At 38.6% G+C, this 5,568-nt stretch overlaps 1 pseudogene; it reads right to left on the bottom strand.

Annotated features, from left to right (window-relative positions):
- Positions 1-2,935: 2,935 nt before the first annotated feature.
- On the bottom strand, positions 2,936-3,900 carry LOC126079971 (olfactory receptor 52D1-like; annotated as a pseudogene).
- Positions 3,901-5,568: the final 1,668 nt, after the last annotated feature.

Here is a 5,568-nt window from a genome sequence, read left to right as displayed (position 1 = left end):
TAATCTTTTTACTCCTTTGTTGAAGTCTTTGGATGAGCATAGCTGTTTGATTTTTAGGAGCTCCCAGTTATCTAGTTTTTCTTTTGCATTGTTAGTAATATTTTGTATACTGTTTATGTCATGTATAAGGACTCCTAACATTGTCCCTATTTTTCTTCCATGTTCGTTATCATTTTAGATTTTATATTTAGGTCTTTGATCCATCTTGAGTTAGTTTTTGTGCATGGTGTTAGTTATGGGTCTTGTTTCATTTTTTTGCAGATGGATATCCAGCTACGCCAGCTCCATTTGTTAAAAAGACGGTCTTTTCCTCATTTAACTGATTTGGGGTCTTTGTCAAATATGAAGTGCTCGTATGTGGATGGATTTACGTCTGGATTCTCAATTCCATTTCACTGGTCTATGTATCTGTTGTTGTACCAGTACAAGGTGACTACTGTGGCAGTATAACAGGTCCTAAAATCAGGTAGAGTGAGGTCTCCCACTTTGTTCTTCATTTTCAGTAGTGCTTTACTTATCCGGGACCTCTTTCACTTCCATATGAAGTTGGGGATTTGTTTCTCCTTATTAAAAAATGTGGTTGGAATTTGGATCAGAATTGCATTAAATCTATAGATCGTTTTTGGTAGAATAGACATTTTTACATTAAGTTTTCCTCTCCATGAGCAAGATATGTTTTTCAACTTATGTAGTTCTCTTTTGGGTTCTTGCAGAAGTATTTTGTAGTTTTCTTTGTGTAAATCTTTTTACAACCCTGGTATAATTTTATTTTATACTTAACTACATTCTTTCTGTATTTCCTAAATATATATCTTGTATAAATTACATCTGCATGTCCCTTTTGATGTACACATATTTATTAATTTTGCACTCAGCCACTCTAACAGATGCTAGATAATCCTTTGCATTTATATCTTTGTACATTGTTCCTATCAAACACATAGCAAACCGATTATATTTTATCTAAGATTGTTTCTTCTGGAGGTGGTGCCTAGATTGAGGAGTAGTCACACACTTCCAGTGAACCCTCTTACAACAAAGACCTGAAAAAATTAGTGAAATGACTACATTTATGACAAGCTAGGAGCCCTGAACATCAAAGGCAAAGTTATAAAATGGACTGAGTGGCAGGGGAAGGGAGAGATGGTTTAGAAGCAGAGAGGAGACCTGAACCACGAGAATCCCTCAGGCACCACTCCTGGGAGCAGCTGTGGTGGGCTGGTGCTAGCATTTGGCCACAGTTTCCTCAGAGAGAAACAGCAAGCTGCACAGCCTACTCACACCTCTGCAACCAGAGAAGAATGGTGCTCTCACAAAAGCTAAGTACTTGTGTATATTTTACCACACCCTCAGACCCGAAGCCAGCTTCAATGGCTGTCGATTTCCCTGGGCATGAGATAGGTCCTACTGAGCATCCTGAGCCATTCTCCCAATCTTGGAGAAAGAATAAATACACAAATGGGGAACACAATCTGCCAGCTCCACTCACCTGGGGAGCTCAGGACAAAAACGTCTTCTGTCTAGCCATAAATGGTCTGTGGACTTTGAATACCTTTCTACCCTTCATGGACCTGTGTGGGCCTATTTCAGAAGAATATGCTCTTGTTGGCAGGCTGCAACTATTTCAGCTGTGTGGTGGAGAGGTGGGTGTTAGATGTTTGACACTGCTTTACCTATTAAACAGGGTCCTCACCTACACACATCAGAAGCTTAAGGACTGGTGGCTCCACTCGGGCCACACAGCCACCCACGACAGGGGTCCAAGGATAACTGGTACGTCTCAGTCCTTACAACAGAAAGCATTAGGTACCCAAGGTCCATCTGCAGAACCCACCCACCTGTGGTCTCTAGGGACCAGGATCGTGCTGTCATCAAAGGAATTTGGAGGACAGTTGTCAACCCCCTGCATTGTTCAGAGCATGACCCACTGCTGCAACCAGATACCAGTACCTACACCAGTCACCACTGCCCCTATAAGACTGTAGGACGTAGCCTGTAGCACACACTTGGTGATCAGCTACTTGGACACCTGAGCTGAATCCATACAAGAAAAGCGAATGGAATCCTAGACTGATATACCTGGTAACAGCTCTAGCCATCTGGGAACAGGACATCAGAGCTCCAAATGTGAAAATAATCAAGCCAGCTAACTCAAGCAACACATCTGGGGTAATATCACAAGGAACAAGAGCCAGAATGATGAATGGTAAGGCAGGGCTAAAAACAAAGTGTTTTGCTATTTTATAAGATAGACTGGGGATAAACATACAAAATCATGAAAGAATGAGAAAGGAGACATAGGTATTTTAAAATAATCAACTTGAATCACATAAAAAAGAAAAAAGTAGCATAATTTTGGATATAATTCTTTGAGGATAATGTTGTAGGCATAAATATTATTTGACAATTTAGGAGAATTCTGTCTAGATAATAAAATATGTCATAAAATATCCCAGGAGTACCTCTGGATGGCACATCATGAGAGTTTCTTCATCTGACTGCTCAAAAGACATCTTACTAGTGCCATCACAATTTCCAGGGTTACACATATTACAAGCTTTCAGTTTCATTGCCCAGGAGATGTAGACAACCCTTTTAACTGAGCACTGTAAGGTATGGTATCTTATTGAAGATCAGACATAATGTGCCAATAGTAACAACTCTAATAAAGCTCATGAGCCTGAACAAGGAAATAAGCTTGTGAGAACAAACAAATCAACCAAAATGATCATACAATAGTGACGATATCCAGAATAAAAAACCTATTAGCCATATGTGAAACCAGTTTTCTGAAAGGAAAGCAAAATATAATCAATTATTATTTCAAATATTTTAAATAGAAAATGGAGGGATTCAGGATTCTAGAGAAAGGATTTTTATCTTTTTTTTTTTTTCCTTAAGGTAATGAAATGTGTTAGGAGAAGAATTGGTTATTTCAGAATTTTTGAGAAGTCAAAACCTGGAGGAAGCGTTCTCTAATCCTCTTTGTTCTTACACCATAGATCATTGGGTTCACCATGGGTGGGACAAGGAGGTAGATGTTAGCCACAAAGATATGAATATGAGGAGCCACGTGGCGCCCAAACTGGTGAGTAAGGTAGGAGAAAAAAGCTGGCATATAGGCCACTAAAATCACATATACATGGGATTCACAAGTGCCCAAGGTCTTGAGCCAAGCAGCTTTGGATGGGAGATGGAAAACAGCGTACAAAATAACATAAGAGCATACGATTAAAATGAAATCTAAACCCCCAGTAAGGAAGGCAACAGTCAGGTTGTATATTCTGCAGATCCTGGTCTCTGCACAAGCAAGCTTGATGAGGGCCATGAATTCACAGTAAGTGTGAGGGATGATACCAGTTCTGCAGTAGGGGAGCCACCGAAGCATGAAGGGCTGAGGACTGAGAACCAAAATCCCATGGAAGACAATAGGCAGCCCCAAGTTCTTGATAACTCCATGTGTCAGAATAGTAGAATGGCTCAGAGGTTTGCAGGTGGCTACGTAGCGGTCAAAGGTCATGGCCAAGATAGACCAAAGGCAATGGCCAAGATAGACCCTGAGGCCATAGTAGATAGTGAATGAATGAGAAAGACTTGTACAAGGTAGGTTTCAAAGTAGATCTCCCTGTCATGGAACCAAAAAATGCTGAGGATTTTGGGGATGGCAGTGGTGGAGATGATCAGGTCAGCCACAGAGAGCATACAGAGAAAGAAATACATGGGCTTATGCAGACTGGAATCCGTTCTGATAATGAATAAAAGAGAGACATTTCCTAGGATAGCACACAGATAAATGAGACAGAAGGGCACTGATATCCATATGTGAATGGCCCCCATCCCTGGAATGCCAAGAAGAAAAAAGGCACTGGAGTGGAAATTAGTATTATTGCACAATGGCATGCTGGAAGCTACAGGTTGTCTTCAGCTATGAAAAGGTGAAAATTCTTTCATATTGATCTGTCAGTTCATTTACTGACGTCTTTATTTCTTAATTTGTTCAAAATACTTGATAATAGTTTCTATCAGAGTATAAGACGATGAATAGTACTTCATTCTTAACTTTAGATATTAACATTTAGTACAGTAGAAACTGGTGCAAAGCAATGATTAAATTCCCATGTAATTGCAGTAAAAGTTATCTGAACAAGCTTTATACGACCCAACAAATGGAGATCTATTCCACTTGTCACAGGAGTCATAGAGAAGGTGCTTCATCTTGGTTTTGAAGCATTCTGGACCTTTAAAATAAAAAGAAAATTCTAAATTAAAAAGTTCATAACCAGGAGACCCAAAGGTGAATGATTTCTGCTTGCATGTGGTGAGAGGTTTGAGTGTTTACAGGCTAGGCTTTTGTTTATGACTTTGATGAGGCCATCATGATACACCGTTAATGGAAAAAAGAAAGTTCCTATGTATTATAAATAGTTTAGTTGCTTAAAAAAAAAAAAATCAGTTACATTGTGAAAGGAATGAACACAAATCAACCTGTGAGCAATGATTGGGATCTACAAATCAAGGAAAACAGAAATTAAAAATTTAAAATGTTGTTTATAGAAATTTCTATTTGGAAAAAAAAAATGTTTTATAATAAACATGCATTGTTTTCCCATTCAGGGAAAAAAAAAAGCAATGTGACTTCCCACAAATCCAGTATGTTGTGTTTTTATCTTCATTGACTTCAAAATACTTTCCATTGTCCTTTTTTATTTCTTTTTGGATTTATGGGCTACTTAGAAGTGAATTAGTTTTCAAATATTTGGGTGATTTTCAAAGGAAACTGTCACTGCATTTGAAGTATCATAGCAGCACTCTACGTTAACTGTATCGTCATGATTTAGAATTAATTTGCCCAGAAGTGTTTGTGAAATATACTAAAATGGCATCAGCATTGTAGAATGAAGAAGACAGAAGATCATTACCTGAATTTTACTTGAATATTCACCATGTCATGTCTAATTAGTGTTTGCGTATTTTAAGTTGCGCATATTGTAGACTCCTTTTTCAAAGGAATAAGAGTTGTAAGAGTGATAGCAAAAGATTCTAAACCAGGGTATTATCAACACCTAAAACTTTACTACCTCCACAAATTAAGCAGAAAGGAGTTACCCTTTTTAGAACTGTGGTTAAGAGCTTGGCTGCTAACCAAAAGCTCTGCAGTTTGAATCCACCAGCTGCTCCTCGGAAACCCTATGGGGCAATTCTATTTTGTGCTAGAGGATCAGTATGAGTCGGAATGGTCTCAATGGCAACAGGTATGGTTTAAATGTTTTCTATCCAGGCAATAGTCATTCTCTCTCAGTTAATACCTCATTTTCCCTCCAAATAGGTCCTCTTTTCTCCATCCTTTTCATCCAACAAGTTCTGACTGCAGCATTCTGGGTGCTATAATAGACAATTCTGAATTTATCAATATGTAGTTAAGATCTAGCATTCTCAGGAGTTCTACCCTCAACTCTCAGGATAGTTTATATACCAGATATTCACTAACAGTGGTGGCACAGTGTATCCATACAGAGACATAATCAAAACAAGAAAAAACAACTGCAGATACAGGAAGCAGAGGTTTGC

The sequence above is a fragment of the Elephas maximus genome, chromosome 7 (assembly GCF_024166365.1).
Source record: "Elephas maximus indicus isolate mEleMax1 chromosome 7, mEleMax1 primary haplotype, whole genome shotgun sequence".
NCBI classification, from domain to species: domain Eukaryota; kingdom Metazoa; phylum Chordata; class Mammalia; order Proboscidea; family Elephantidae; genus Elephas; species Elephas maximus.
Note: the sequence above shows the minus strand (reverse complement) of the source record. Positions and strands in the feature narration are given on the sequence as shown.